General features: G+C 39.7%; 1 protein-coding gene across 9 annotated transcripts in view; it reads left to right on the top strand.

The window, feature by feature from the left end:
• SSBP2 (single stranded DNA binding protein 2) overlaps positions 1-22,766 on the top strand; it is a 138,320-nt gene that overhangs the window by 49,253 nt on the left and 66,301 nt on the right. The gene's annotated exons all lie outside the window — the stretch shown is intronic.

The raw sequence follows: 22,766 nt of genomic DNA on the forward strand, positions 1-22,766 counted from the left end.
CTATTATTGGTTTCTTCAGAACATGATTAATTTATTATTTATTAGCAAAATTTGTATGCCGCCTTTCTGCCCTTACAAAGGTTGCCAAGGCGGCTAACAATTTAAAACATACATGATATTATAAAACCATTAAAATCAACCCCTCTCCCATACATATATCAGTAAACCAGTTTTTAAATTCAGAGTTAAAATACATATGAAACAGTTAACCTATGCAATTTTTGTACATATTTTATGTGGATTCTGATAGTAATGGATGCTTACTATGAGCAGCAGTATTTGTGCTTTTTATTTTAAAATGCGAAGAACCAAAAAACCCTCTAAATTTAAGTCTGTTGTGTTTATTCCAGCACTTAAAGAACTTGTCAGTTTTTGTACTATGCTGTATGCCACTCCATGCAATGTATTCAGTGTTCCATTTGTGACTCCTGTCCTTATCTTGGGTTGATTGCCTATGAAATTCTGCAAGTAATACTCAATCTAGCCAAAGTTCAGCATGTTTATGTTGTTTTAAGTAGTCTTGATTCAAAGCAAGTTCTAAGTGTGTGAATGATTGTAGTAGGATCAGAGCCACAAGTGTACTGTTGAGTGATATACTTCAGTTGTAGTAGTCCACTAACATGTTGGGTATGAGGAATAAGCAGTCGGCTTTACATTCTGACTTCTGTTGAAACAATAGTGTTGTCCTGCAAATGTGTTGTATCTTCAGAGAGAGAGAGAAACACATAAAAGGGCTCTCTCTGTGGCAGGATGAAATCACAGAGGGCAAAAAAACTGAAAAATGCAGATCCTCTAACTCTTTATTTGGCTGTTAAGGACCCTATGTTTGGAGATGGGTGTTCTTCAGAGGCAGAATAACATCTAGGGAAAGCTATCATAGCTTTCATATCAAATTTTTATGTACTTCCATTTTCCAGCTAAGAGTATCTTGCTACAAATGAATGGATGATCTGTCCATGCTGTAACTCACCACGCAGGGAGGGAGAGTGGCCCTGACTACACACGATCACTGAGACATCTGCATGGTGCAAATGCGTGGAGGAAGTGCTTGTACATAACCCCTTCCTTGTGTTTAGCAGCTTTGCTTTCCAAACCTTACTGATCAAAGGAAGGGGGGCTGTATTAGCATTTCTTCCGCATGTTCACCTCATGCAGTTGTGTGGGAGTGGGGTGAGGCCAGTGTGCTTGTATCCATTCTCTCCCCCTGCACAGTAAGTTAATGCACAAATGGGTTGGTTCACAGGGTTCCTGAGCCAAACCATTGGTCTATCAAGGTCAGTTTTGCCTTCTCTGGCTGGCAGTGATTTCCCAGGGTCTCTGGCAGAGGACTCTCACATCACCTATTATCTCATCCTTTTAAATGGGATGATTGCACCTGGAGATTGCACCTGAAACATTCTGCATGCAAAGCAGATGTTTACCACTATATCATAGCCCCATTCCGTATCTTAGAGCTTTGTAGCTTTGGCAGGTTATTTATTTAAACATTTATACCCCGCCTTTTCTCCTGGCTCAGGGAGGCTGTTCCTTTAATGAGGGCCCCCAAATTTGTTTTCAACCTTCCCCACATAGTGGGACACCTTTAGAAGAGAAGACTGGAGATCTAAAATGTTTGGGTATGTTCATAAATGTGAAGGTTGAGGAGATATTTTGGGATGAAGGAATGAAGAGACAAACAGATTCAGTTCTACAGCAGTATCAAAATTGGGGCCAAGCTAGATAAGGTGGTGGGAGATCTGTGACTGAATCTTCTGAGTGCTTTAATTGGTAAATAGAAGCTGTGTGGGCTCCAATTCAGATTAGTACCATTTTCTCAAGAGACCGACTGGACTTGCTGTTTGCCCTGTTGATGCTAATGCACAAATTGCCCTTTTTTCTGTGCTGTGCTTAACTATTCCCCAGTAGCTATTTACCAATTAAAAATGCTTGAGATATCACTGATATCCCAGCATCTTGTCAGATTTGGTCCTCAGCCCTGCAAAAGCCATCACAGCCAGATCCAACCTGATCCGCTTAAAGCTATATCCTCACTCTGCTGGATTGGGGAATCATTTTCAATCCCATGCCAGAAAAAAACATGAGTTCCTTGTATATTCTGAGGAACTTTATTATCCATTAACCTAGGTGATTATATAAAAATCTAGAAGCGAGGGAGGGGGGCAGGGCGGCATCTGTCCAACTTGCTTTAGATAACATCATGGCTGTAGTGGTAACGGTAAATATGAAGTCCATGCACAAAAAGGCTGGTCTTGTAAACTGTATCCATAGTGATTAGTATATACTGGAAACATAATTGTGTTTACATTATTCAGTGCTGTACCAGTTTTTATGCCCCAGCATCTCCAGGAAATGTGAGGTATCTGTCGTCATGCTGTATTTGACTCTGCTGTGGTGGTGTTTGACAGTCAACAAAGGAGAGGTTCACTGTGCGATACAGCTGAACGAGGAAACACAGTTGCTATCCTTACAATTGTAGGTGCTAGGCCCAGGTACCAATGCCATTTGAACTATACCATTGGAGGAGTGATTCATGTGACTGTGTATAGCTAATCCTAACATATGTGATACATTGATGGGGAATTAACATAAGCTGCTAGTTAAAACAGTTCCCATGAATGTTTTTAGCAGTACACATTTTGGACGATTAGACTAGATGTCTGTGATTTAAAAAGAAAATTCCAGCACTACAGATATGCGTGGATTTTTTTTAATGAGAAGTTTTGATCGTTAATAAACATTAATTTTGTTATTGTTGCCAAGGCTAAAGCAGTGGGTAAATCTGTAGCAAATTTGAAATATTACATACAAAAGGAGTCAATGACAGTTTATTATTCAGTATTTTTCTCCCAGCTGATGAAAATCTTAGCCCATACGTGAATTTCTGTTCAAGATATAACAATTCCATATTTTTTAAAAATTAAGTTTGGCCAACACAACAAAATTAATGTAAGGGTTGAAACTTGAATTAAACGTCTGGTGATTATATTTATCAGTGACGTTACGTGAAAGAGAAAACAGATTAAATTGCTATTGGGAAAACTATTAAATGTTATCATGAAATACAAGTTAATAAGGATGCTATCCAGCCACAGCTAAGCATTTAAGTGGGATTGATTTTTAGTGTGGAAGAATTAAGGATGTGTGTAACTTTTTTCTATTGATATCTTTCTGGATTGAAGGTGTATATTGTTGGCTGGACTGTGCCTAGTTAATAATAAGGAAAAGCATTACTTATTTTTTCTCTCTGGATGTTCTCTTGTTGATGTTTTTCCCACAAGGCAGGAACTACTACTACTACTACAACAGAGTCCCACAAGACTTGAAAGGAGATCCTATCCTTTTATCTTGCTTCCTGTGTTCCCCATCAGCCCCTTTGCCTCTCTTCCCCCCCCCTTTACTCCTCCTCCCTGCTGCCAACTTTTCCTGGGTTGATACAGAGGCTGTGCCCCTCTCACCCTTCTCACTGCCACCTCCTTTCTTCCCTGCCAGGCTTGCAAACCCACTTGCTTGCCGCTCCATTGCCTCCACCTGAGTGGCTCACATGCCATCTCCACTACATCTTTCCTTTCCTGGTCACCTGTACTGAGGACCTTGTAGGAGAGAGAAGAGAGCTGCCATTGCTGCCGCCTCCTCCTCCTGGTCTCCACCTCTGCCACTTTCATCTCTACCTCTCCCAGGAATGGGAGGAAGGAGAAAACTGCAGTAGAGGTGCTGCTCTATCCTCCTCCTGGAAATATCAGTGTGTTAGGTTAAAGCTGAAGCCAGTAGATACATGAAAACACGATTTGTCCTTTTGCAAATTGTCTTTAATACTAGAAAAATATTAAACACCCCCCCCATATGAATTAAACCTGAACCATTTCTGTGTGCTATATCCTTTCTCTCTATGTGGATTTTCCCTTATAATCACTACTTACTTATTTGCTACCTATTTTTAAAATGCAAGGTTTCCAAACTCACTGGAAATCTAGTTTCTGGAAAGCTGCGCGTCAGCGGAATCCTAGTGAAATCAACAAGACTTTGAATGACCATGTTAAAATTGTTTTGTGTACCTTTAAAAGAATCGTAAATCTGATAGACTCTTTTCTTCTGTAAGATATCCATTCACAGTAATATGGTGTTAGAACTAGAGCTGTAAAATGTTTGGAAATTTTGAACCCTTGGAATCCTCCCCCTTGAGAAATAACGGGATTTGGGGGGGGGGATTAAAATATATGCAATATTTATTTTCCTATAAAACCTAAACTTTGTTTACTGATTTAACAACATGAAATGCATTATTTGTAACTTAGTCAGAATATAAAATTGTCCTATTTACCATATTTACGGAATTTGAAAGTATAACTGTTCTCCATTTTGTATAAGGTAAATTGCAAGAATACCCAGTATTTGAGAAAGAGTTGCAAACTGCTGCACTGCATGTGACCATAGCACATGTATCTTTAATTTTGCCATCTGAGAAGTAGGAAAAAATAAATGTTGAAAGTTGAAATCAAATTATATTGCAAACAAAAGATTATTTGGACAGAAACTCTCTGATAGTCACAAATAAGTAGGACTGTCAGAATGTTTGGATATTAAGCTAAAATTTATAACATTGAAAACACTAAACTCTTTCATAATGTAGTATCACTAAACACATTATAGCACCTTAATTGTTGCAAAGATTACTTTTAAACAAAAAAAGTATTGAAAATACTGTATGCCTACAATATGAGGCTTTTTCTGTGTTACCCCTTATTGCTCAATTTTTCCATTGGAAAATGTTTCCGTTGGAAAAATTGCGGTATATTTTGAATGTGAATAGCCTTGCCTTAAGCATTTTATTCATTCTAAAGTAGAAAATATTTCATAATAAGAGTTTCATTTCAGTGGTGCCCATATTTTCCAATTCAGACAAATTGGAAAAGGCACACATTTTTCTGGGTTTTCTTCTCAGCCCTCACATCTCTAGTTAGGACCTTACAGTTCAATTAGACAACATTATATTTTCTCCTCTTGGCTTAATTTATATATCTCTTTATAAAAGTGTTTGTAGTTTTGCTTTTGTTGCTAAGTTTTGAATGTCTAAATCTATTCTAAAAGTAGCTCAGGAACAATGAGAATTATTTTGGAATTCTGAGGCATTAGCTTTACCTTGTTTTATATTTTGTAGGAAGTCATTCAGCTTGTACAGATCATGTCACTAGTGTTAAATACATTAAGCTTAATTTTTAAACTTGTTTTGGGTGTTTCAGTTTTAGAGGTGTTTCATTGTCTGCAATTTTATTGTTTCCTGGTATGATTTAGAGAGAATGTGTGTTACTTATTTAACCCTTAGGTTTTATCTACCTGGAAGATATTTTTGCTACTAGCCCTGTATTCTGTAATTCAACATGACTTCTAGTCTTTCGTTGACAGCAGCTGTCATTCTGATAATTTTCTTTTGTCTAGAATTAAATCCCATGTCTGCTAGTGTGGTTATTTATTGTTGTTTTGTTTCTGATAAAGTAGTACAAGAAAGTGGCAATTACCTATAGCTGCTTCCTTCTGAGTTTATCAATAGCTGATGGTGATGTGTGTTAACTGCTGTCAAGTCGCTTCTAACTTATGGTGACCCTATGAATTAATGTCCTCCCAAATACTCTATCATTAACAGGCCTTGTAAACCAAGGGCTGTGGCTTGCTTGCTTGAGTCAACCCATCTCATGTTGTATCTTCCTCAACTTTTCCTAGCGTTATTGTCTTTTCCAGTGACTCTTGTCTTCTCAGAATGTGACTGAAGTACGATAGCTTCAGTTTGATCATTTTAGTTTTGTAGGGAGAGTTGGGGCTTGATTTGATCTAGAACCCACTTATTTGTCTTTTTGGCAGCCCATGGAATCGGTAAAACTCTCTTCCAACACCACATTTCAAACGAATCAACTTTCTTCCTGTCAGCTTTCTTCATTGTCCAATTTTCACACCCATACATAGTATTAGGGAATACTATGGCATGAATTAACTTGATCTTGGTTGCCAGTGACATATCCTCACCCTTAAAAATCTTTCCTAGCTCTTTCATGTCTGCCCTTCCCAGTCTCAAGTCTCCTTCTGATTTCTTAGTTGCAGTCTCCCTTTTGATGACAATTGACCCAAGGAATAAAAAACCTTTAACCATTTAAATTTCTTCATTGTCAACCTTAAAGTTGAGTAATTCCTCAGTAGTGATTACTTCTGTCTTCTTGATGTTCAGCTGTTATCCTGTTTAGGTATTTCTGCTTTAACCTTCATCAGTTCACTTCTTCAGATTATGGTGTCTTGGAGCATATACAGAGTGTCCTTACTTTTGAAATGGGTAGCCACCTCTAGTTGGTTCTTAAGGATTAAGTAGCAGTCATCTTAGAGGATGGAATTCATTTAGTCAGGTCTGAGCTCTCATACCATCTTATTTTAGCAATTAAGATCTGCAGTGAGATTTTAAAATAACTATTTGTGATGCAGTTGTATTGAGAGGGGCCTAGGGAGGGTTCTAGGGAGGGCCCTAGAACAGTAGTATCGTCTACTCTAAATGGAAGTGGCTTTCTAATGTCTCGGGCAGAGAAATGTCTTTTGGAGACCAGTTAGTAGACAGTCTTTAACTGGAGGTACCAGGAGTTGAGAACATAGTTTTCTGAATGCAAAGCATGTGAGCCATGCCCATAGCTCTTCTTGGGCCTATGGGGCTGAGTTCTTGAGAAGGTAACATGATAAAGAATGTCTCTATAGATGCCCAGAGGATTTCTTAACCACACTGACCTGTCCCTGTTCACTTATTGCTAAGGTGAAGAACTGCGCTCCATTATTTCCCTTGTTTCAAGCACTGCCTACAATTCCTGCACCAGGATTTTGAACAGCCCACTCCACGCTGTACCAACATCCTGTTTTTCTCTTTACCTCCATCCAGCATACAAGGAGGGAGTTAATAGGGCCAGTCCTTTTGTCTCTTTTGTATCTCCTCTGAGAGGCGTCTCTTCTCTCCCTGGATTCAACAGTCTTCAGTTGCAGGCAAAGTGAAGCAGCTGCCAGGAAATTAAGAACGATCCGTCAGGAGCACTGTTACTGGGCTTCGAATTTGTAGTGAAGTTGACTTACACTCCTGGGCTAGCATGGTGGTAGGGAGAGCCTTGTCCCAGTGACATTGGAAGGAGTGGGTGGTGTTGCAGGGGTAAGTTCAAGGTTTTCTCTGCCTATGATCATTACTAGAAGTGTACACAAGCACAGAGATCATACTTCAAGAGGAAACCCACTAATGGTAAGGCCAATGGATTTAAGCCTGCACAGATAGCTGAGGCCTAGTTGTTGTCTCTTGTATACCATGGTAAATGCAAAGATAGATGTGCATATATGCACAAAAGAAAAAAGGAAATCAGGTCAATCAGAAAGCAGTGAGTCAGAAAATTGTGGCTGTCCCCAGGTGAATCAAGACTGTTGGAGCATACACAGTGAACCTTCTTGGTTTTAAAACTGAGTTAATTTGAATTTGATGTCATTTAAAAAAACAACAACACTTTTACTCCTTTCTGAAGAGTTACTTATAGTTAATAGTGTTCTGTTTGTCACGGGATCCCAGAACTAAGCAACATATAATGAAACTGAAAAGTGTAAAATACAGAATGCTTATTTGGCAATGTGAAATTAAATTTGTCAGCCACTGGAACTTACTGAATTTGTTGACATGGATCAAGTTTAATGTTTTCTATGGGTTGTAATTACCAATGCATGTAGGCAACTAATTTTCAACCGTTAAATATGAGCTTTAATTATTTTTAAGTCTAATTTTCTTGGTTCTCTTTACCCATGAGTAAATTTTTTAAAATAAGAAAACATGTGGTACAATTGGTTACTGTAAGGAAAACAAACTTCCATTGGTGGTGGTGGTGGTGCTTATGACACCATGCAGATGAGGGACAGCAATCTCTGTTCAGAAAACAGCTTCCACTTCTGAGAATGGCATCCACTTCTGTTTCAATTTTTAATCCTGACCTGCCAGGCATTCAGATTCGTTGCCTGTAACTGTACTAGAATCAACATATTATTGCATGTGTTTGGTGAACCATGGAATTAGTTCAGCATTCATTTCCAGTTACTTGGTTTCTAAATGTACTCTTTTGGGACCTAAACAGTGTAGTGTTGTCAATATTCTTTGTTCTAGATGCTCAGCAGTTTTCCATTTAATATTGTTCCAAGGTGTTTTTTTTTTATTGCACCCAACTGACTTTATATCTTCCTGAAGGAAGAGAAAGAGTTCCCATATTACTATCAAACAGTGAAGGACATGTTCCCTTCATATAGCCATCACAAATATAGCCTTTGGGTTTAATAAACATGAGCTGTTGTGGTTTTGTTGTTTTTTGGATGGTTTGGTACAGTTCGGTTAAATAACACTACTCAAAATAAGCCCACCTTCATTGGCTTTCAGGAAGATGAGGCTGCCTCGTGATACTTTCACAGCTGAATTATCCACATTTAGAGTACATTTGTCTAACAAGTGCAGTTGCTATATGGTAAGAATCTTTTTACCTCAAGCATAAAGCCAAACCATGGTTAGGGAAACTTAATTATGGTTTGACATCGTGTCAAACCAGAACAAGCAGCTCTCACTGGTGCTTCTCTAAATATGTGCTCTGAGGAGGACATGCTTCTTTCCTACTACATTCTGGTCCCTTTAATCAAAGGCTGCTGTAACTGTCATAGAGGACTGGGAAATTAAATTGGAGGAAGGAAGGAAGGCTCTGAATACTAATGCCTAGCAGAGGTTGCCAGGGGTGGGGAGAGGGAGAGTGCCTAAAAGCCCCTGTGGTGTCATCGTAACCACCGACTTCCATGTTCCGCTGCCTACATGCCTCCCCTGCTCACCTGTGAGCCCATTTCTGCCCTCTTGCATGCCTACTGACATTTCTGGCTGCATGCACCACCCAGTGCTGCTGGGGAAGTGTGTGTTGGCTGTGTACAGTAGTGATGATGAGTAGGACTGACACATCTTTCTCTCAGTGGGAGAAGGACGCATGAGGGAATGAGCAGACGGGGTGGATGGTGGGCAAAGGGTGAGAATCGGCAGTCAGGAGGGTTGCACCACTGTTACATGGGGAATGGTCTCCAGTCACACACACCCCATGCCGTTTTCGGGACACCAAATGGCCCTGGGGACTGTCGTATGTCTCATTGGCGTTCAGTGCACATGTAGTCCCTTATTGGTGGCAAATAATGCCCCATGTGTGTTTCAGGTAGGCAGAAGGGCATGAGGGGGAGGCTGAGGCTGGCCCCAATCCATATCAGACCCCTGTGGTGCTTTAGAAGAGTTCCCATGGAGAAAACAGTTGCCATATGTCTGCAAGTCCCTGTGGTGATCCTGTGCTAAATGCAGTGGGCTTTGTTGCTGTTGTTGAAAAAGAAATAAAATGCAGAATTCATATATAAAGTTGCGTTGTTTTCCACCAATTCTCCCCCCCATCCCCTTAGGACTTAGGAGAGCCCCCCCCCCCCAAGCGGCCGGTACTCAGTACTGGTGAGTACTGCCACAAAAAAGCCCTGCATAAATGTAATGTGCAGTTTGAGCCTCAGTTTCCCCACCACCACCTTTGAATAACAAATGCCAAGATTTGAAAGGCTCAGCAATAGTTTTATGATTACCTTGTAAACCCCAAAGTTGGCCACCTAGATCTCAGAGGGTAGTTTCACAAATCCTCGGTGGGCATTCATTTCTTAAGGCTAGAGGTTTTATTTCTATTATTTGGGGGGAGCTTTACCTGACCCATTTTTTTAGATTTCAGATTTTTCTGCAAACCTAGGGGCATTTCTACAGATGAAAAACTAGTGTGTCAGAAGGTTGCATTCTCTCAGACATCTAGTTCTCTGTGTAAAATATTATTATTATTTTTAATTGGAGGAACATTCAGTCCTATGAGCAGCCACGGGCAGTCAGAAATTTTGCTATGAAGACACAGGTGAGAATTCTGCCGTAGTGACCAGGCCAAAGCTACCCTGTTCACTTCATACTCACAGGACTTTAAGCCTGGGATTATAACATAAAATTCATTGTACTGATGAGGTTTTAACTTGTCTTTTAAAGGTGTTCTGGTTTTCTTCAATAAATATGGTGACTCTTATGCTGAAAGTTTACAAAATGGTTTACAATTAGTCCTGATCCACAAAATTTTCATGAAATTATGCATACTTTCTGAACAAGTGGTAAGGTAGTGGTAATCACCTGTTAGAGAAGAAGGGGCCTAGGACCTGAATTCACTCTTCTCCACACACCCCATAAATGATGGGCACTGTCAAAGTTGTGCTGATCATCTGCCACATCTTTATAGGTTCATATGGGACATCTGCCACATCTTTATAGGGAGGTTCATATAGGAGTGGATAATCCCTATGAAAACAATGATGCATGTGGGCCAAGGGTTGCAATTGGAAGGCAGCATTGGTAGAAATCTCCATCCCTTTGATAGAGCAGGGGTTCATGTGAAGATGTAGTAACAGTTTAAGCCAATTCTGTTTTTTGCTGCAGTCTCCCTCCTGCACCATAGCCGCATCCCCAAATACTGAACAGCCTTCCGGAGTGGCTTTTTTGGGAGATGCGGGAGCTAAATAATGGGTGTGAAATCAGATGAATTTAGGCCATCTGGATTTATAAGTGGCTGAAATTATTTGAATCACAACATATCTTTTCATTGACAAATAGCAAGAGAAATCTGTTTTAAACTCACTACTATAGGCTAATTATTATAATGTATGATCATGAAATTATCTATAAAGGTTTTTGGTATTTTAAATCACTGGGATCTAGTCAAGAAATGTTACTGGAAGAAGGGCTAGAATAACCTTAAAGGTTAGAGAAAGGAGCAGAGTCTTTTGAAGATGGGAATTCTATATGCCTCTGGTCACTTGAATTATATATTTATCTGTATCGTCTCATTCCCACCCAGTCTCCTCCAACCTTAATTATACCTAGTGATCTGCTACATGATGTGTCAAGTCTCTATGCCTGGGGTTTTGAAACCTTGTCATGTGATAGTGAGAACCTCCTGCAGTCCAGAAGCAAATAATCTAGCCTTCATAAGTTTTAATTAAAGAGAAAAGTGGAAGAACCCTTTCTCATTCCTAGGCACAGGGCCAGGAAAACAATGGAAAATGGATGAGCAAGCTGTAAGGGAGGCTTTTTAAGAGAAGACTATCCCAAAAGAAAAACAGAGCTGCTCATAAAAACTAAAAAGGTAATTCCTGAACTGATTGTGCCTCCTTAGTGGCTTCTCCTATCAGGGCTGGATAAATTTCCTATATGTGGGGTTGACCTGGATTACTCTTGTCAGACGGAAAAGCTTTGAATCATAAAATCTGCATCATCCATTGATGACATAGCACTTTCTTATTCTTTCTGACTTAAAAGAGGCTTTTTCTTTATCAAATGAAATAGGGTGAAAAATATAATTTGCATTAAATCGTGTATAGCGTATCATGGGTGTAGATTTGTTTCTGCATCGTCATTTTCTCTAAAATTGAGTCTGGGAATTCCATAACATAATTCCTGTTTTTCAGTGGTCATTATTGGTAACTTACTATATTAACTCTGCTATTCATTGAATAAAGAATCTGCTTTTTAAAATCTGCTGTGCATTACTGCGACATTAACCATACATTTACATGCTAACTTGCATTGTGCTAAATTGTTTTATTATATAAACGATAGTGAAATGCAGCTAAACATTTACACTAGTACTGTCACCAAAACATATTCATGAAGAAATTATCACTATATCTTATTTCAAAGTGCTGGCCACTGTGTGAATAGTGACATCTGCTCAGTGGAGCCAGACGAGAAGGTCTGTATCTGGGGGAGTTCAACTGTGCAGAAAAATGCAATTCAGCTGCTAATTCCCCCCCCCTCATTTTTCTGTGGTTTTCATATGCATCTGGGACATATCACAAACCAGTAATATTTCAAAGAGAAAAAGAAATATAGTCTGAAGTCTTGTAAAACTTCTAACACCATTGTTGGTTGCTTTACCTCCCACTGTGTCACAGGGCCTTGCTTCAGAAAACAGTGTCTTTAACCAATGTTCAGTAATCAGATGAGATACCTGATGCTTGGCCAAGGTCATTGTACCCTGTGAACGGGCCATGCTGTGCAGCAAGCATTGCACACCTCTGCATTCAGTCACCACAGCTACCAAAAATGCCCTCTGAAGTATTGTGAAGCCATCTTGCAAGACATTGGGTGCTATCTTGAGTTGCTGTAGCAACCTGGCCAGATGCTGAGGTCTCCTCTAAACTCAAGCCAGGGGGAAATGAGAGCAGCTATAATCAGAGGCAGAGGAGCACTAGTGGAGGAGGAGGAGAAGGGAATTGAAAGAGGATTCGCCACTCAGCTGATCATCATCCACTTCCTACTCTAAGTGCAGAGGGCTGTGATGTTAGATTGTTATAGGAAAGCTACATAGGAGTCCAATGGCACCTGAAAAGGTTAAAAGTTTATTTCATCTTGAGCTTTCGTGACTCAGAGCTCACTTCCTCACATGCATAGAAGCATACATCCATTAGGCATAGTTTAATACCCAGCAGAAAGCCTTTATTTAGTTTATCTAAGAAAAGGAGTTCTGGCTGACAAAAGCTTATGCTGAAATAAATTTGTTGGTTTTTAAGTTCCTACTGGAATCTATGTTTGGAGTTTAGAGAGACATGTATGCTATGTTCAAGGCAAGAGGGGCAGAAGAGAACTTTAAGGCGCCTTGCTCTACAGCTTACATTTCTTTTTTGAAGGAAGAGGAGTCCTGATGCTATGAAACAGGGTTTCTATGGTGGATCTTCAGTTACTACTATTAATTATATTCCCAGTGTGTTGTGGCAGAATTCTTCCAAAGCTCTTTTGACCTCAGTTTTTTAAACTCTGGGGCTTTTCTTTACACAGAGCCTGAAAAAGTAAGTTTTACATCCAAGTTAAATCTCAAATTATTCAGCTCTTTAACCCTGTTCCTATTTTTTCATTGTTGCTTAAAAAGCAATATAGCTTCCTTGGGGTATCTGGTTGGCTAATGGATACAGAGTACTGAACTAGATGGATCTTGGTCAATTATAGTATTGTATAAATAATGATTCAGCAAGTCAATTCTTAAGTGTTCTCAAATAACTGCACTTCATCCATTGTCCCAATTTGGCCAGCGTATACTCTGAAACAAATGCATTCCTAAAGATCTCTCAGGTATAAACTAAATGTGCTGGAGGGCCGTCAGTGTCTTTTAATGATCAGCCTGTTGTTCGTGCAAAACAACAATGAATAGAAATAGTATATATTTTCACAAAGCTATAATACGAGTTTGATTCTCCACTTCTCCACATGAGCAGTGGAATGTAATCTGGAGAACCGGGTTTGATTCCCCACTCCTCCCAATGAAGCTTTCTGGGTGACCTTGGGCCAGTCACAGCTCTCTCAGAACTCTCTCAGCCCCACCTACCTCACAAGGGTGCCTGTTGAAGGGATGGGAAGGAAAGGCGATTGTAAGCCACTTTGAGACTCCGTATGTTAGAGAAAAGCAGGGTATAAAAACAAACTCTTCTTAAGTTGATGATAGGGTTGCCAACCACCAGGTTGTAGCTGGAGATCTCCCGCTATTACAACTAATCTCCAGCCGATAGAGATCCGTTCCCCTGGAGAAAATGGCCACTTTGGCATTGAAGTCCCTCCCTTCCCCAAACCCCGCCCTCCTCAGGCTCCGCCCTAAAAAATTCCCGCTGGTGGTGAAGAGGGACCTGCCAACCCCAGTTGCTGAATGTCTATGAGCTGTGGCTCATTGCTTATGTATGATTAATTATTATAGTAATAGCCAGGAATGACTTATCAAGATAACATATATCCTCCCTGTCCACTTTTTCAGGCTTCCTGTATGTTTGATTTTGTTGTCTTATACTATACTTACATTCTTATAATGAAATCAGTAGGTTTTCAATATTTGGATGTTTCAGCTCCCTTGTAAGACCCTGATCATGTGAATGGATTCAATTCAAGTGTCAGATGCTTGAAAGAGAGTTTTGCCTGATGATGTGATGAACATGGGCCTCAGAGAAATGAATAATGTAAGATATGGATCATATCTTAATACACTTAATATCTTAATATCCATGTAAGATATTGATAATATCTTGGATAATGAATAGTTTATGACTGTTGCTTTGGGATGGGGAAAAGGGGATGGTAGTGTTGCTTTGGAATTGTTAGTGGCCTTAATATTACTTAATGTGAGGTAAAATTCAAGAACCCAGTTCTTAAGAAAGTGGTTCTGTGAGGCCTCTGAATTGTAAGAGTATCCAAAAATTAAGTTATGTTAAATCAAAATCTGGGGCTAGTTGCTTGTATTTTTGCTTTGGTGACACATATGCCTGGAACATTTGGCTACACAGGCTCCGTTTTGAAGCTTTGCCGTTTTCATTCATGTCTTAGTTGAGAGGTGTTTTATTTTTGCTGATTCATTAGAACACGAAACAGTGATTTAGTGGTACATAAATGTGCTGTTTATGCTTTATGAAGCCATTGAAATGCAGTAAAGGAGATGTCCTTGAAAAATTATAACCTTTCCATTTCTTCTCCTACTCACCTCTTCTCTGAAAACTTTCTGTTAAAAATAACGTGAATAGATTATGTACATGGACCAAAGAAATTGTCGCATAAGGGTATAGAAAGCACACTTTGTCATCCCAGTTGGTATTTTTATGATGTATACAGATGTTGCTATTAATTTACTGCTCCTGGTATTGTTCTTTAACTAATATTTTTCTTTAATATTTTTCCTGCAAACGTAGCAGTCAATTCAGCTTTTCAGAGCATTGAATTACAGCTTCTGCTGGTCCAGTTGGACAGACTTGGCTATTGCTATGGGTCCAGTCCTTGGTGTTGGATATAGGGATTAACCAATGATTCTCACACAGTGGAAACTTTAGAAAACATAGCTGTACTTGAGGGCTATGTAGCGTTCTGCTTCAGGGGTCACAAATACAGTTGCCAGTGGTGGTGATAAATTTAATTTTGATGACCAGCAATGAAGCTCCTTGTGTAATAAGGTTTTGTTTTTTCAAAAAGCTGCTGGCAGTATAACAGCCCGTTCCTGAGAGCCACAGCAGCTGGGGGTGGTGTGGCCATGGTGCCTCTAATGAGGTTTTGCGGCCACCACAGAGGGCAAAAGGGTTTTTTTTATTGTTAAAAACCCGAAAACAAGGGGGGGGAGGCCCCACTGCAAACAGTAATGCTGTGCCACCAAAAATTGTTGCAGCAAGCCGTTGCATTAGGGGGCAGTCCCAGCACGAAAGGGGTTAGGAAGCTGCCTAACGACAGCTCCACGGACCGGGAATGCCTCCAGGGACGCCAGCATGGCGAGAGACCACGCTTACATCCAAGGGTCGCACTACCCCCGCAGTCCAGGTGGGCCCGCTGTAAGTGGCCCCATGCCGGCTTCCGTGCCAGTTTGTATAGCACAAGTGGCATGGATGCTGGTGTAGGGGTCACACTGCCTCCTAAGGAGTCCACCCCCCCAGGAATGCACTGTAAGGATCCAAAAGGTATATCTAGTGAAAGTAGTCTCCATAAAAACGTAGTCTTGATAGACTCGCATGATCCAGTTAGCACTAGCATTAGAGGCTGCTCACTTGTATATCTTCACAAAATGACCAACCGTTGCCTTCTTTTCTCCAGCTCCAGCATATTTTGGTGGTGCATGAGACCTTTTTCTTGCAGCAAATATAGTCTACCATAGTTCATACTGAAGTCCTATCCATGTTTAACTTGGAGGAAATCGTCCTTCCTCTTTCACTTCAGCCCGCATCCTCATGACTATTTGTCCATAGTGGGTCCCAGGACCTCAGGAATTGGGGGTGGTGGTGGAAGGGACTCCTGGAGACAAAAGATGATGGCAAATATCTGCTTTCACCAGCACCTTCCATTGATGGAACACTTGGATCAAAGCAGCAAGGTAAAACAAAAGCCACAGTAGGCTGGGGAGACTGTAACCAATTTCAAATCAAAAAGAGAGTAGGACTGCTAATATATCACCTGCCCATATTTTTCCTAATAACCCCATGTTTTTCAGAAATACGAACACTCAATATTAATATTTAACACCTCTAGAGAAAGAGATTTTAAAACTATTTTGAATTATATCAGCTGCACTGAAGCAATAATTCCCCCAATTTTTCTCATTCTGATTGTCTGGATCCTGATTCTGAGGCAGTTACACTTTTTCAAATTCACTTTGCCCCATAATTTTATGAGTCTCTCATTTATTTGTACTTAAAGCTCAGGTTTCTGCTATAATAAGACAATTGGATGATTTCTGTTCTCCAGTTAAATCCTTTTGTGTAGATAAAAATGTATGTGACTTGTGTCTATCCACCAAAAGTTAAAAGATGCTATAGTTCTTCCATTTTTTAAAAAAACAACACTACCCATAAGTATACAAAATATTCTCCCTCTAAAGGAGACATCCTCCCAATTGACTAATGTGTGTTTTTTGTTTGTAAATCTGCATATTTTTGCTCCTGTACAATAGTTAGCTGATTCAGGACACTTTATTAATAATAAGAAATAAAACCAATGTTACAGCATGCCTTTTTCAAGAGCATGCTGGTTGTGCAGTTGCTGTACAAGATAGAGAGAACCCAAAATCAGGAGTCAGTAGTCTGTTCTGTGTGAGCATCCTCATTTCAAGAGTTAGCATGTCAAAAGCTACCTGGGTGATAAATCCATACGTTCAGCTGGAAAGCAATGTGATTAGAAAGCATAAGGGAAAGGAAATAAATGAGGGGTTAGAGAGCATATAGGCAGTGACAGGAAATAACTTCCTATATAGATTGTGCAATTAGCTAATCAGGTTTTTAATGTTTAGAGGACAAACAGTAAGGAAATAAATTTTTCACATCAGCAATGTTTGGAACTCCAGATTCTTTCAATTAATAAAAAAATTGTGAAAGGGTACAACTTTATCCATATCTGTATTATTTTAGGCTGCTAATTAACAAGACAGTGTTACAGTGCTGTACATGGTATATAATGGTAGCTGTGTTGCTTGAGACATATATCACCTTAGCTGCTGACCACTTGAGAAGGCTGTAAGGAGCATGTTATAATGGATTAACTAACCTAATATGCCATCACTAGCAGCTATTTTTCATATTTTTAATCAAATAGTAGCAATATCTTTTTTGATTCCTTATGTTCTCTCGTTATACTAATGTACTTTCCCTTTATTCAGGAAGTGTCTAATGGCATTTGAGGGAGGGAAAACTCATTAGCTTCCTTCCTGACTAATGTAATTTTTATTTCCTGTTGTAACCATGGCCTCTGCCAAAACTAACAATGAGAACTGAAAGCATTATCATGTGCGAAACATTTCTTGTTTGGTCGAAAATGCAGTTCATGAAATGCATTGTTATCACCCAACCAATAAAAATTCTACATAATGATATACTTACATTTTTCAGCTTTATGTACTTTTGCTTGTGTATTTTTTTTGGGAGTGGGGGAGGAATTGTTCACAGCATATGCAATTCAGTATATGTAATTTATGTCTACCTGTATTTCCATCAATAAGCAAGATATGTTCAAAGCTGGCTTTTTATATTTTCTTTAGCTGACCTCTGAAACAGACTACTTCTTAGGCTGTCAGCCAAGATAAAAAAAACTATTCCAGTCAATGGGCCAAGGTGGCTTTAGCTTCCTTGACTGACAAAAGAATGGTTTCAGTCAATATCTTAAGAGATCTCTTGACTATCTCTGAAATCAAATTCAACTTTGTCAGGTAAGTAAAAAACTCGTTCAGGTATTGACTATTTTCCTGATACTAACGTTGACTGGAGAACTGAGTTAATCATAGTAACATCAGAAAAATACATTTTTAAAATTGCTTTTAGTCAAGGCTTAAATTGTATTTGGAATTCGTATTATGTTGAAGGGATGTACAAGTCAGATTCTAACTCAGGCTTGACTACATATCTGTCTTCTACATTGTTATAATAAATGATTCAATTTGGAAAATTAACCATGCTCTGTAATAGTCTGACATTCAAATCTGACTATTGTTTTGGCATATCTGTCTGGTTTAGAGTTCAGGAATGTCAGAAGGAGGTAGTGGAGTAATGAGAGTGATTCAGCAAGTATGTAAGTGGCAGAGATTTTTAACTATCAGCCACATTATGCATAGAATTGCTGTCCCATGGCTAATGGGCTTGGGGGTGATGGAAACCCTGAATTAACATTTCTTAAACTGATGTAAATAACATTAACACATATTTAGGAAAATAACATTGTTTATTGGAATAACATGGCCACAACTAAATGATTGGCTAACAGTGCGACGCAAAGGTGAAGCATGGGAGGCTGGCTTGGGACATCAGCCGGCCCAGTGCGAACTGATGTGAGCATATGCCCCAGCGAGCCCGCTGGGAGCAGCAGAGGATGACGGTGTAGGGAAGATACCAGGGCTTGTGCCACTTGATATTCCCCCGTCACTTGGGTAGAGGCAAACCTTGCTGCCCCGATACGGTAACTCAACACCCATGCCTCCCCCAAAACCCCTTATTGGGGTCCCCAGGTGGGAGAAGGGGCACACAGGCCGCTTCCCCCTGGCAAAACCAATCCAGGCCCCATGCGCAACCCACCATAGCTGTGACAAAGATAACTTGACAGTTGAATAACAGGGAGGGAGGGCGGGACAAAGCCAAAGACGGACTGAGCAGCGTTTGGGGCGAGCTCCGATTTTATGCAGAGCAGGAGGACCTGAGTGGTAACTCCTTCTCCTGCTCTGCAACTGCCGCCCCTCCCAGGAGCCCCACCATTAAACTGATTGGCTCGTTTGAGCCTTTTGACTACCTCCTGATTGGCCAGGAGCCGAACTGCTCCCGGGACCAATCAGAAGGAGGGGAGAAGGAGCTCCTTTTGCTTGGAAGAGCCGCGGAGTCGGCTCTGCTACCCCTAGCCCCCGCTCAGGACACAAAATCTGGCTCTGGGTAAGTGCCCAGAACCAATGGCTTGCTTCCATCTGTGTTTCTAAAAAGCTGATAAACCACTTGCTAACTTGGAGATTGGGGATTGGTTTGGTTTGATTCTGTATATGCTCTTGTTTGCTTGTTGTGTGTGTTTGCACTTGGACTGCATATGCTAGGGGCAAACCTTTTGCTTGTGTATATTGGTCTGTAGGCAGATATTGTTGCAAAACGAGAGAAGTGGAGACAAGTGGACTCCCTACTCTCCCCCAGCAAACCAGGAGGATCTTCCACTGACCAGAGAGAGGGAGATGATTCGCTTGTGTGTTGCTGTCATGAAGGATGAATCGGAAACCTCTCAAATATTTTTAATGTAGCTTAACAGCACTTGTGAATGAGGGCCCAATTAAGAAATAGGGATAGGGGGAAATGTTTCTAAATGGGTTGCATTGAGGTGAAATGTGAGAAGGGGGGGCAGGATTTTAATTCCCTTGCTTTTGTGTTATTTTCTTCCTGAAAATTTGACATGGAGGATTGCTTGGGTGAGGGGCATATTCCCTGAGAATTATATTCCACTTGGATGGTGTAAAAACACAGCTGAAAATCTATTTCCTGTTGAAACCAATGGGGGGAAAGCAGTGCAATAAAATGGCCTCCCTGAATGACTGTAAGGAATTATGGGACTGATAAGTGATTAAAAAAAATTAAGACTTAAAAAAAGAGGAAATTTTTAAGCTAGGTTTTTGAAAATGTAACAAATGTGGAAAGCAGTGAGATAAACTGAAGGAATAGGGCTTTGGTTTTACTTCCATCAGGCTCTCCAGATGCAGATTTTACTCAGTAAGGATTGAATTGTTCTAAAACAGCCTGAAAGTTCCAAAATATTGTTCAGTGTCTGCTTAGGATTTGGCTTGATTAAATTACCAAACTTTCTTTGTGTTCATAAATTATTTTATTAAATTCCTTCAAATCAAAGTGTACAATAAAATAAAACAGCATGACTAATCTTAATATGAGCAGCTGCTGCTATTTTATTTGCCGCTGATTTATGAGTATACCAAATAATTAATGGTTCAGAGATAGCATATCCCTGTTCTTATTCTGAAATTAATGGTCTTCAACTTCAGGATGAGTTTTATTTATTTATTTTCTTCTTTTATATCCTGCCTTTCTTCCCAGTGGGGACCAAAAGCAGTTTACATAATTCTCCTCCCTATTTTATCCTCACAAGAACCCTGCGAAGTAGGATAGGGTGACAGTATGTGAGTTTCCACGACAGAGTGGGGATTCCAACCTGGGTCTCCCAGATCCTAGCCAAATCACTGCACTAAAAAATGCATTCACTTTTTTCTAAAAGTTTAAGACTCATGCCAACTGCAATACACTAGTTAGGTAAACCTGTACAAATCTAGAGGGGTTGTGTTCAAAATAAATATTTAAATAAAAAAAATAAAATAATGAAGAGACTTGGTTGTGTTTGTTATGCCATTTGAAAAAAAATCAATTTAATTGGTAAAATTAGAGAAGATAATTGTCTTAGACAACTGATCTGATTGACTGCAATATTTTAAATTCACAGCCTAGTTTCTGCTTAATAGTAGAGAACATAATTTAAAGCTATACACACTGTAAATCAAGTAGATCAGAAAAATCTGCTCACTTTTATTACATTTACACTTGTTCAGAATCAAAATTAGACTCATGGCATTTTAGGTTCATTGGAGGGGGATGTTATTGGTTAGCAGTGTAAACAAATTCTTGCTGGTGCTGAAAGTTTTGGAGAGTTACAAAATCTCATTAATGGGGTTGTTTATGCACCACTGCATAGAATGCTATACATTTAACTCAAGCCATTTACGTTTCTAGTTGGTTAAAAGGGTAAGCTACAGTGCAGTCAAATGATTTCAATGGATTTAGAAGGGTGTAACTCTGTTTAGGATTGGGCTTCAGTTCATTCAAAATTTATATAAATAAATACCTTGTATAGAATATGATCAACAAACATGATCTGACTCTTGCCATGTCCCCTCTTGTTTCAAACAGTATTCTTCATCTGGGAATGGGAAAATCCTTTGGGATTTTCTGATTTTTTTAAAAAAAGAAAACAGCTCAAGTCCCTAATGATTAGAGATTGTAGACAGTCAAAGTATGTTTAATAGAGAGGAGAGGCAGCCACAACATGTACAACTTGCAAGTGGAGATGAAGTGAAAGACCCTGGGGTGCTGCTGCCAGTCTGAGCAGACAAACCTGACTTCAGACCACGAGTCTGATTCAGTATAAGGCAGCTTCATGTATTCAGGTGTCAAACAAGACTTCATTAGTTCATAAAAATACAAAATGCAAATTAGTAAAGATCCCCAGTCCTTGGTGATTATGCTGTGATGTTTGGGCGATGTCTTCCTGTGAGGTTCTGTAACTTTAGAAGTTTGTATGCCCCCATACCTTATTTCTTATGTTCTGGTGCCGCATTCTGGCATCACCCCTCTTTTATAGGCTACTCTTTTGATTTAAATTTATCTGTTAATCTTATTTTAATTCCTTTGACTTTTATAGAGAGAGAGAGAGCTGATTTCGTATCGAAATAAAAACTGACTGACGGACATGGTGCAGCTCTAGTCAAACGATTCTTACTTCATTTTGAGTTGCTTTACGTATGCAAACACCACTTAGTATGTTGCATTACTGCAGCAATACTTGTGCTCAGTCATATGCACTGTCATCTTTGCACAATGGACCATAGGGTTGCACTGCAAAGACCATGCTGTTAAGCAAGTACACTTTAAATCAACATACATTTTAATTAAAAAAGTGAACCACATACTATGGAGTATATAAAATTAACTCTTTGCTTGCGTAAATAATAGACAGTACTGTGCAGAGAAGTTTTCTATTATATTTTCATCTGCTGTGCATGTTCATATATCTTCCAAATCTTAACAAATCTCAGCAATGTTTATATAGTCCAATTCTAGCCTTCTTTGTCTCATATGTATTTGCATGTTTTTCTACCGTTATGGCTGTGAAGAAAAAGGGGCTAATTGTTTTATTGATTTACTTCCCAAATTGTTCTGGGTTACATAGCTATACAGTGGTTTCATTGGTTCTCCATTTGGAGTAACAGTGTTTTCCAGCTAATAAAAACTGTCTGCAAGGACTTGTGGGTGAGAGGAAATCCCAGTCTCTTTTTCCTGGTCCTGTACTCTGTGGAGCTTCTTGGGGCTGAAAGCACAATGTGCACACTGTTATTCCTAAACCTCTGCCAGTCACCTGGAAGGTGTGGTCTTTGTGGGCAAGGTAATCAATGGAATTTTAGGGCTCAAACTATGTCCCATATAGTTTCAACCACATGCTCTCAACTCTAATCTAGAGGCAGTTTTCTGAGTGCTTTCTGCCCCAAGCCTTCGTCAGTCATGAGCAGGGTAGTTTCTGTCATCAGTGCACAAGCCAACTGTGGTGGCTTGGTGCTGAAAACATCCCCTGCACTTTCAGCCCCAAGCCACTACCAAAGACCCCACAATCCAAGCAACATCTGGAGCCATTTTGGACTGGACCATTGAGGGATTTTTTCTTTTAATGTTTGTGCATAGACAGTCATCAGTGTTTTGATTTGGGGCCTTTTTAACCCTTGAATTGTGTGTTCAAAAGTTTTTGTTTGTTTGCTTGCATGCATGCAAACATGTTGGAAAAACCCGGTTTTCAGAAAGATATGCCTTGGCCTGGGTGGCCCCTCCTTGAGAATTTTTTGATCCACGCAGGAGGCTGTCTGTCATTGTAGAATATTATTCCAGTATACTTACAGAAT

This window comes from Euleptes europaea, chromosome 4 (assembly GCF_029931775.1).
Source record: "Euleptes europaea isolate rEulEur1 chromosome 4, rEulEur1.hap1, whole genome shotgun sequence".
NCBI lineage: Eukaryota > Metazoa > Chordata > Lepidosauria > Squamata > Sphaerodactylidae > Euleptes > Euleptes europaea.